The sequence below is a fragment of the Haliotis rubra genome, unplaced genomic scaffold (assembly GCF_003918875.1).
Source record: "Haliotis rubra isolate DU_JTF1 unplaced genomic scaffold, ASM391887v1 Scf12, whole genome shotgun sequence".
Taxonomy (NCBI): Eukaryota; Metazoa; Mollusca; class Gastropoda; order Lepetellida; family Haliotidae; genus Haliotis; species Haliotis rubra.
This window is the reverse complement of record NW_025765114.1, coordinates 1087324-1099388: the sequence shown is the minus strand read 5'-3', so window position 1 is coordinate 1099388 and position 12065 is coordinate 1087324.

The window sequence follows — 12065 nt, the reverse complement described above, 5'->3', positions numbered from 1 at the left end:
TACTGGAGCATATGATGAATACTATCATCATTTTATTGCTTGAAATAGAAGTTTCATTTCATACTATTGATTAAAATTTCGATAATACGCAACTGCGGGGAGTGTTAAGTCCCATCCGGGATTCGAACCCACACCCTCAGAGTCAGGTTAGGCGGCTGACTTCGTGTGCAGGCGATTAGGTGCCTGACTCTGAGGGTGTTGGTTCGAATACCGGTTGGGAATCCCCCCAACCCCCACCCTCCATAAAAAGAGAAAGAAATGTACCAGAATCTGTACCTTACTAAGAAAGTGTAATCCCAAATATTGCATATGTTACACTTGAACAAATCTGTTTTTTATACAAATACATCTAGCTACAGATATTTTTTACAATCTGCGTAATAGTTAAATAACATAATCAAATCTACAACCTTTCTTAAAGTTTTCAAATGCAGGAAAAACAAACTTGGAATACTTTCTGTTTCCCCTCAGTTCCTATCCCAATCATCCTTGCATAACTGCATCCACATAAAGATCCCACACCCCGAATGAAATAACAAAAGACATACCGAGAACCTTATGTAATGTTATAGCTCTGGAAACAGGTGCTAAGAGACACGTATCTTAAATGTTATTCAGAACATGAAACAATACACCTCGAACTAGTATTTTACCAACCTTGTATGCAGCCTAAACATACACCAGGACCATACCTTTGTTCATTGAGAGCATGTCATTTAGAATCGCTGAATGCTTTTCATATCGCGGTTGAATTAATTCTTTACAAATTCGAAAGTGTAATGCCCATATTTCAGAAACGATGAGTCAGTGATTTTAATTAATTGGTTTATTGTCCGTTGCGCATTGAGAAATGAATGTGATAATGCTGATTTGTCAATTCCTTCATTGTTATAATCTAATCATTACCAACATGAATAACATCTGCACAATTGTCAGATCGGTTATCATTCTTGGATATCCATTACACTTCTTGAATATTTTGCCCTTAATGAAGGCGATACCGCTTCTTTTTCATGAGGAACACAACATTATAGATCATATTCATACTCCTTGCAATGGACAAGTGGAAGCCAGCTTGATTAATTAGCTTTGATTGTATGAATGTGGGTGTCACGGGGGAGTCTAGGGTTTTCCCACTTATCTTAAGACACAGTTGCAAGGAATCAAGTATAGTGAGGTGCTGCTGGTGCCTCTTGATGGGTGATGGGGCGGGTTGTGGTCGTCTGGGCTCGAGTTCTTGAGAGTCTTCTTCGTGGTTTTGGCGAGTCTAGGTTGGCAGAATGTCTGTTGAGGAAGTGAAGGATTTCTTGAGATGTCTTAGTTCACTGCTGAAGGTATCAGGAAGGCAAATGGCCCTTCAGAATAGCCTCCCCAACCAAGGCCCCATCAGTCATCACATTTACCAGTTAATCAAGCATCCAGCTAGCACTGATGCCACCTCCTCAAGCGGCTAGACCATCAAAACCCACCTACGATCCAATATCAGAGGTACCAGCAGCGCAAGTTCCTATCCAAGAGGATGTATTTACTTTGACCACATATACATTGGAGCAACCCCTAGCCCCTTCACACCAAAGATGATCAGACCCCATGTCAACACAAAGAAATACTCAATTTCCGAACACATCACCAAGACTGACGCCCATATGTCAAGCTGTCGTCCAATCAGTCAAATTATCTGTTGGCGTCCCTTGTTTCGTTTCCATCTTCGTCATCTTGTTACTTTGTTTTTTTCTAACATGTGCGCTCAATCAAAACTTTGGATAATCAACTTGGACCACTATGATTGGCTGCGTATTCTCTGAAACGGCAGGGGTCACATAAATGGTAATAAACTTAGAACAAATAGGCAGCTTTAGTCAGCTTCATTTCTTGTACCATACGTTTCTATGCAACTATACCGCTCCCACCGTAGTATTATGAGCAAGTTCTTCTCTGGCACTTTGTCCTTAGAAATAGGGCTGGCAGATTTACTCGTCAGCCCGTGTTTGCAAATGTTGCAGTGAAAATGTGGTTGAAGAAGAAATACACTTTCTCGTTAATTGCAGTATTTATTCGGATTTGCGATATGACATATGGCAAGAAATAGGATAAGTTCATCCAGGTTTTTCCCAGTTTATACCACTTGAGCAAACCACGTCCCACATGCGGAATCACTTGTCAGTAAAACCTCTAGCTGCATTACTAAAATGTACAAGCGCCGGCAATTTGCTCGGCGATAATAAGCAGTATCACTTTCATGTGTAAGATATATATCTTCAACTTTTTAAATATGTATACGTGCTATGTGATCGGCCTGTCGTGGCCTTATTTTAACCTTTATCATACCGGTACTAGATCCCATTGTCGGAAACTCTTCAAATTCACAGTAGACTCTCATGCTGGTGTGACTAAAAAAAATCCTAAATTGCATAGTGATATCACGAACGGTTCCAGATATACAGGTATGTTCCCATATGGGAACATTGGCGGGATCATCGTGAAAAGTGAAACAAAACTATATTTTTGTAACATCTTTTATTTCTTTCAAATTTAGTGAACAAAACTTTCTTCAACTCATAAATCGATGATGCAGGTTTCTTCGCAAACTTTCAGCGACCAAAATCATGTGGCAAGTGTTCCTGAATGTTAGTCCAGCCATGTCAAAACTGACCTTGAAAAAGGTCATCTGATTTTAATGGGGGATTTCAATATCCATGTTGATTCTGTGTCTGACTCCTTTGCTAAATCTTTCTGTCACATGCTTGCATCTTTCAGTCTCCTACAGCACGTGTCTGGCCCAACTCATCGATCAGGCCATACACTAGATTTAGTTATAACCAAGTATAGTTGTGATAGTCTGGACGTCGTTGATGTTAGTGACAGACAGATATCTGTTCAATCACAGTGCTCTGTCAAACTCACCAAAGCAAGTGAGAAAAGAAATTCGCTACACGAACATTGGATAAACAAGCTCCTCTGAAGTCTAGCTCTGTTGTCATTCGTCCTCACTGTGGCTGGTATAACGATGATATCCGCAAGCAGAAATAGATATGCCGTGCAGCTGAAAAACATTGGCGTTCAAAATTGGAAATTCATCGCCGGCTCTTCAAAACTGCCAGGAATAATGTCAATAAAGCTTCAGCAGCAGCCAAACGAGCATTTGTGTGCACCTCTATTGAACGCAACTGCAACACTTTCAATACGTTATATTCCTTGTTGAACAGTCACTTGAAACGGGATACAAATTGTACCCTAGCCCACAGATTTGCAGATATTTCCCACGCCGAGATATAGGATATACGTCATGAACTAAACATTAGACTTACTCTGCAGAATCAGGTGTTCAATGAGTAATGTTTCAGTGGTACATATTTGTCTGAACTCTCCTTAACCTATCCGGAAGAAATAAGACACGCTATATCCAGAGATAAAGCAACTTCTTGCCTGGAAGCCATACTAACATGGCTGGATTCCCTTATCAGTCCATTATCGAATGTGGTCAACAGCTCATTGAGGGATGCCACAGTTCCCAATGTTTTCAAGCAGGCAGTCGTCACTCCTCTCATTAAAAAGGCCAATTTAAATCCGGATGAGTAAAAAAACTTCTAGCCAGTATCTAATCTGTCTTTCATTTCAAAATGTTTGAAGACGATTGTTTCACGAAGAACACCTACTCAATAACGACCTGCTAGAACCCTTCCACACTGCTTACAAATGAAAACATTGCACAGAGACTGCGCTTGTTACACCTTAAACCACACGATACTGTTTTCTCGCTTGGAGGAAAGACTCTGTGTTACAAATCCTATCTGTCCGCCAGAACTCAAGTTGCCAAGATTGGCAACATTACCTCACTTCCGACAATAGCCAACGTTGGTGTTCTGCAGGGTTTAGTTCTGGGGCCTTTGCTTTTCAGCATATATATCCGTCCAATAGGTGATAAAATCAGGAAACACAGTTTGATGTTCCATCTCTATGCTGGCAACAATCAGATCTACATATCTATAAAGCAACCTGAAACCACTACTGGAATCAAATTGAAGCCTGTGTGAGCGAGGTTAGATCCCGGATGAATGTGAATATTTTCAAATTAAATGGCAATAAAACAGAATTTCTACTACTTGGTTCTAAACAGCAGCTTTTGAAATGCCTGCTGGTCTGTCGGTTAACGGTTTGGCTACAGCAATGTCGGAACCACTCCATCTGCAAGAAATCTTGGAATCATATTTCAATCCAGCATGTCCCTTGAAAAAGTCAAGAACTTGTTCCACATTCACAACATCAGTAAAATCCGCCATCTTATTGACCATGAAACGACAAAACTTCTTATGCAAACTCTCAGCACATTATTGTAACTCCCTTTTCTTCCATATTCCTAGTTACAGCGAATCCAGAATGCAGAAGCAAGCGTTGTAACGCGCACGCTGCAAACTGAGCATGTAACACCTATCCTGAAGGCCCTCCACTGGCTGTCCCTGAATTTCAGGATTCAGTACAAGATATATCTTCTAACCCCAAACTGTGTCTGTGATGAATCATCGTGTCAGAAGCCTTGTCAGCATATACAAACCAACCCGTACCCTTCCGTTCTGTCGACCATCTTCGCCTGTAAATCCCAATCACAAAATCATCAGTGAGTGATCGAGCCTTCTCTGCCTCAGCTCCTCTACTGTGGAACAATCTACCTCTTCCTATAAGGACTCTCTCTGACAAACCTCATTTTAAGCAAGCCTTTGACTAGCTATTCTTATATCTCCTGTACAAAGCACCACTGAGCAACCTGTATATAGATGGAAGATGGGTGCTATAGAAATATATTATTATTATTACGTTTTACAGATTAAAAATAGTATGCAGCAGAGAGGGTTCGGGTGATCCTGGCAGTCAGGCTGGTAAGGCTCATTATCAGCTCAGGGCACTTGCCCCCTCTACACACAGCCCAGACAGCGAATGGGACTTCTCCCATGAAACGCTGCCTAGTTGAACCCACCAAGAACTTTTGGATAATATGTAGACTCCCCGCCCCTGGTGGAAAACCCGGGTACTCTCCTGATCTGCTCCAAGAGATCAGGAGGTACAAAACCAAGGGCACCGAGAACAGTGGGTAGCCTGATGACAATGTACTTGGGATACAAGCGAGACATTTCAAAGGCAATGTTCGCATATTTAGCATGCTTTTCCCAAATCTTGCCAATTACATTGGTGTCAAAAGGGACAGAAAATTCAATAACATAGATATATTCATTGGCTTTATGAATAAGGACAAGATATATCATTCGAAATAAAGAATTGAACAAATCATTCGAAATGTTAGAACATTGGCTATTATCTTAAGATCAGTATGGTCCAAAAACATCAATTTTTCTTCACACATAAAAAAGTTGCAAAGCCTTTTATGACATATTCCCATATGACCTTAAGTTTGTTTCTATTATTGACGCAAGCCAAGAAGTAGTGCATTAATGTATGTTTAAAACAATAATTACTGACATTCAATATATCTTAACATTCAAAAGAGTACTTGAAAAGATATCATCACACGTCTGTGAGTCCAATAAGACAGTGCAGTCAGTCATTTAACAGAGTGTTTTTCTCAGTAGGTACTATTGACAGATGCCCACTGCCAGTAGCGTACAAATAAACAGAAGACAGCAAAACAGGAAGTAATGAAAAACCGAAAGAATATTAGGTAACTATTGACTATTGAGTTACGATGACTTGAATAAAGCAAGTCTGCGAGCCTGTCAACCCGCTCCTGCCAATTCTAACCTGGATCTTTAAGGGCATAGATTACAGTAATCCTCCCTCATTACAATATACATGTATATGTTAATTGATAATCGTTGTTCAGCAAATCACTAACTTACTTTAGTTATTTTCTGAGAAGTAAATGCATATATCATTTGTAATGTCATGTACTACTAAGACTTAGAGTTTCAATCCTCTTTCGCTGTCTTGGCTTTCTGGCTGTCCGTGGTGTTTTTGGGTTGTAGATGATACAGTATTTGGTTGTTGATATCAAAGACCCCGCATGAAACGGTCTGTCTTTCTCCTGTTGGCATTTTGGTGTAGTGCGGCCATGAACTAGAACCTCAGTAGCCATAATAGCTGGAGGAATATATACCTTATTTGAAAGAATATCACTAATGGTAGTAATGCAAATCAAGCTGGTTCACAGTCGTTTACCTACCTCACTTGAAACACCCCTATAAACCTGTGTACTTGGACCAATCAACAGCCTTCATTGGTTTGACTACTTTAAACAATAGTAGCGGGTACACCGGGAAGTTAACCCACCAGCGAAATTGTCGTAGACAATGTCAGTCAGGTGTCAATCCACAGGCAACATCGGACAGTGTACATAAAAAAACCATCTAGACATCAAAGTTCAAATTAATGTTATATCATGCTGTGCGTATCAATGGCACTTCCAAAGGCAATTTTAAAAATCTTACTAGTTTTCATTTTGAATACCATTATGTAATTGTAGTAGATTATTCCTACATAAGACAACATCACCAGCATGTAATAACATCTAATTGTAGCAATATCATGGAATTTGTATCCATATATTCCAGGTTGTAAGGTCAGTGAATAGTTTTAATTTTGCTAGTTTGAATATTTCTGTAAGTGTGCATAACCAATGAATTATCGTTTACAAAGAATATTTTTTGAAATATATTTAAGTATTAGTGACTATTTTATTCATTTCTATGAATTCCTTTTTATTATGTAAGTGTCACATTTACAACGGTAGTAAATAGTGTAGCGTAAAATGGTTAATACCTTTCTTCTTGTACATCGGTTTTTATAGACACTGAAAAATAAAGAACTGTCAGTCGTGGTAATCAATTGGGAAATCGTTTTCAGCTAAGTCTATTCCGGAAGATATTTTTTTTTTCGATTATATTAAGAGCTGGGAAAATTTCTTCAATCTTGATACCTACATGTAATGTTTTATATAGTATGTTATATCATTCATATATACTAGGCACATAAAGAAACTGTGCATACAAAAATTTAAAATCTAACTTTATCAAACCTGTGTAGACACATAAGGATGTAAACTCAGAGATAAGTGACATGTATCCAACATGCATGCACGTGCCACGTTCCGTGACGTCAGTGGGTTCGTCCTTGAGACGTGCAATACGTTGTTGCACGTGCATTCCGGGAAAGAGAAACAGAGCAAATGAATGCCACACAATACTGTCACTTTGGAAAGCTCAACCCCTGCCCTTGCGATCGTTCAAAAAATTAACGGCTATTGAAACGCATAGCATGCCACGGCTCACGTCTGCACAACGTCATGAGGCCATTGGGATGGTCCGTGGGGGAATGTCTCAACGACAAGTGGCTGCACATTTCCACTGCCACCGGAACACCATTTCTGCACTGGTGAGACGCTACCAGAACACAAATGACGTCATCGATCGGCCACGCTCTGGACGTCCACGTGTAACATCGCCAAGACAGGACAGATGGATAAGGGTGACCCATCTTCGCCACAGGTTTCAGACTGCAGTGATGACTGCCCAGGACGTCGCCGTATCCATCCCAACACAGTTCGACAACGTTTACGTCATCACGGGATCAGACCACGACGTCCCGCCATACGGCCTATCCTGACACAAAGTCATCGACAAGCTCGCCGAATGTGGTGCCGAAATCATGTCCGCAGACCCTTGTTTTGGTGGAGAAATGTTGTTTTTACAGACGAGTCCAGGTTTAACATTTCCCATAGTGATGGACGTCAACGTGCCTATAGACGCGTGGGAGAACGTTATGCACAGGCCTGTGTCTTGGAGAGGAATCTCTTTGGTGGTGGTTCCGTGATGATTTGGAGTGGAATAACAGCACGCCAAAGAACTCCTTTGGTGATTGTTCAGGGCAACTTAACTGGTGTGGGCTACAGGGATTAGATTCTTCGACCTGTGGCAATTCCTTTTATGCAACGTCATGGCCCTGGGTTAACATTCCAACAGGACAATGCCCGCCCTCATACGGCAAGGGTTGCTATGGATTTCTTGCAACACCACAACGTTGACTTACTGCCTTGGCCTGCAAATTCACTGGATCTCTCCCCGATAGAGCATGTTTTGGACGAGATGGATCGACGTCTACGCCGTCTTCCTCATCCGCCAGATAACGTCCTTGACCTTGCAACAGAACTTGAGAGAATCTGGCGTGACTTCCCACAAGCCTTCCTTGCACGTTTGATAGGCTCTATGCGTCGTCGATGCACTGCTGTTCTCAATGCCGATGGTGGACATACCCGTTATTGAGCTTGTGACATGGTCGTTTGACCCCTGTCACGCTTGTGGACTCGTGACGTCATTGTGATTGACTTTTTAATTGAAATTCTCCCGACGTGTTATGGTCTCATGATCCCTCCATTAAAGTTTATATGTACCTTTGACATTGTTATCGTACTTATCAACTGGGATAATATTTTGACAATGCACAGTTTCTTTATGTGGCTAGTATATATCACATGTTTAACCTCATCATTAATTTTACTTCATTTAGTTCATGCCTCACACAGTAATATTCCAGCTATATGGCGGTACTTCATTTACTTCTTTAAAGGACTAAAAATGACTTGACACTTACATTCTTCGTCATAATTGTGAGGGGCGGTAATTCAATGTAGTGTCTTGTTGTGTCATAAACACGGCAATGACAGGTAGACAGTCTAAAACATGGTCCTTGCGACCGACGTGAAACTTATGGTCATAAAAGACTGAAACAAACTCCGTGAAATACATCAATATTACCTTGGCGATCGCATGTACTTTTGAGTGCAAACTAAACGGCATTGTTAAACAGGAAAACACATCAAAATTGCAAGTTTATAAAAAGGGATTCACAGATCAGCAAGGGGGTCCTGGACTGACGTTTCAACAAGACAACAATGCCCCCATACTGCAGTTCTGACTCGCATCCCCAGACTTGACCCCGTTTTTTATCTAATTGTATATCAACAAGCTGGAGGGGACCAGTGAAGACTTTGTTCTACGAAGGGCTTTAGGATCGTGGCGTGACTCGGTCACTTCCTCCGATACGCCTCCGTCTGCACCTACAGAAGGCGTTGTGTATCTTTTTTGTCTTTTAGTGTCATATCACTATCACTGGTGGGCTACCGCTTCCCAGACTGGGCCGTCACTTTGAGGTGATACCTGTCTGCAGTGCTACCCTGACCTTAATAGTCACATGGACGTTTTAGTACTACAACCGGATGTAGGGTACCCCAATATTATTCAATGTGACCCGTTGTAGCGCCCATTTACAGCATTCCGATGGCCCTCTCTCGCTCTGCTGAAGTTAATCTCGCCATTTAAAAGTGTTTTTCTGTTGAAGTACGATCTGCTCTGTACTGTGAGGTGGTTTTATATCATGCATGCACGTGCATTTTACCTTTACTTGCAAAACACGTGCATTTTGCTGCTTTCGATGCAAAGTTGTCAAGAGGTGCGTTTAAGTGCTGCTGTTCGTCAGAAACGACCTCTTGTTGTTGGCAATAACTATGGGGCAATTTCCATTTGATTATATTTTCTTATGTTAATATTATGAAAGATTTTGCAACAGAAAGTTTCTTTTGCCAATCAGTATAGTATGGCCAATGCGGCAGCGTCGCATAATGACCTCCTTAAACCTGGACTGACAACCCAAGTAGGTGTAACCGATAGTTGGCTTTATTTGATGTAATTTATTTATACCTACTTGGGTGTCCCACTTCTTTTGCATAACATCACGGATGTACGATCTAATGCTAGCTTTGTAATCAGAGTATGAAATGAGAAGTGTTGTCACAGATTTGTTGAGTGCAAAATCAGCCATTGTAGTACCAGAAATGCCAACGTGGCTGGGTCACCAACAAAAGACGATGTCGTATTGGCCAGTTGCAAGTTCATTATATAAATCAATAATTTCTGTTAAAAGTGGATGTTTGCAACATAAGTTTTTTAATAGACTGAAGGCAAGAAAGAGAATCAGGAAAAATTAGCTCTTAATATATTTAAGAGCTGTTAATATGGCGTTTACTTCTGCTGTGAAAATAGAGCTGTGATCCCGTATTCCAGAAGATATTGTTCTCGATTCAGAGACAGTGGCACAAGCAACTGCACCACCATCTTTGGATCCATCTGTAAATAAGGATTTGTATGTATAATATTTACTTTTTAGATGAATATGGTCTTGTTTGTATTGTAAGCCATGGTCCCTGGCATGGTGATCTACCTTCAGTTGCTGGCAATCTATAGCCCGATTTTATATTGTATTGTATTGAAATGATTAAACATTTTACACTGAACTCAAACTAGTTTTAATAAATTTGTGATAATCTAGTCGTTATACTGTCCTTCGCTGACAGGTTTTTACAAATGTACACATATATTTATTCTTAGTCTATAACTTTTTGTCGTCACGATATGGCTGAAATATTGCCGATGTGGCGTAAACTTTTAACTCACTCACTCACTCACTCATTTACTCACTCACTTGTATTGTAAATCAGTGTCTGATTTTTTAAACGTTGTCAGTGTTATTCCAACTTGTGGCCTCACTTTAATTGCCAAGGAGTAGAAGACAGAAGGCGGGAAGGAGCTATATTTTCCAGCTCAATGCCGGCAGCAGGAATGAATGTTTTAATCTTAGCCCAAGAGAAGACTTTTCGTTGTACAAATCCCCATAAAGAGGATTAAAAACACAGTTAAATGCAGGGTTAAACTCGTTAGAACATAGTTTGGTAATATGTTATACAGATAATTTTATACGTGCAAGAGATGACTCATCTGCCTCGACGTAAAGACTGTGAACAGAAGTTCTAAAAGATCCAAGGCAAAGTCTTAAACCTTGGTGGTGGACAGAATCTAATAGTTTTATGTTGCTTTTGCAGGCTCCACCATATACGATGGAGCCATAATCAAGTTTGGAACGGACCAATGATCCATATATACTGAAAGGCAAAAGAAACGTCGTAATATTCGAAATGACATTTAAGTATCAATGGAACATTTGAACCTATTTTTTTTAAATAATACGCCACTGAAATGCAGTACCGACTTTCATCAGAGAAGATAACCCCTCTCCATTGTCCCCCACGACAGTTTTGCCGCTGTTGTGTCCACTTGGATACGTTCCCGGCGGTGACGTTGGGTGAATATGGGTCTCCTGGCAGGACATCGACAAAACAGGTTCCTGGCTTGGAGACGTCGCCGAATGGTAGGTCACTGACTGGTCGCTGGTGGTTTCCTATGGTCACCCAAGCTGTTTCTCTGGCCCTTGCGAATAGGTCTTGCACGTGTTGATGGACGATATGACGGTCCTGGCGACGTGTTGTTACACGGGGTTGACCACTACGTGGACGGTCATCAGTGCTGCTGGTGGCGTTGTATCGCACTCTAAGACGTTCTATCGTTCGTACGCTGCAACTGAAGTCATTAGCAATGACTCGAGCATGTTGACCAGCGTGCAGACGTCCAATTGCTTGTTGTGGTTGATCTCTCGTTAACCTAGTCATAGCTGCTGTGTTCAGAAAACAAGTGAACGATTGCCATTCAAGCCGGCAATTTATGCCAGAATGCATTTATGATGCACGTGCATCTCGATTTCAATGTTGTGTTTGTGGGAACTTTTCCCTCTCCAAAAAACAAAAACATTTCTAACTTCAATCTCAAACAATACTTTATTGGGCGATGCAGGCTATACGACCACGATTCATGTTTCCTCAAACTTGACTTCTGGTGTATATTTAAAAAAATAGGTTCAAATACTCCATTGATACTCAAATGCCATTTCTAATATTACGACGTTTCTTTTGCCTTTCAGTATAGTTGTAGGAGGGTAGCTTGATCCCCTCTTTGAGTTAGAAACGACTTTCAACAAGTCAAGTGCCTTCAGGCATGTATTTTTTAGGTATTTGATATGTGGCAGAAACGTTAAATGGAAGTAAAAAATTAGACCCAAGAACTTAGCCTCCTTAACAACTTTGATGGGAGAGCTATTTAAAAATAGTTCTGGGTCGTTATGTGGTTTGTATTTACGGCAGAAATGTATACAATTAGTTTTCGATTTAGAAAATG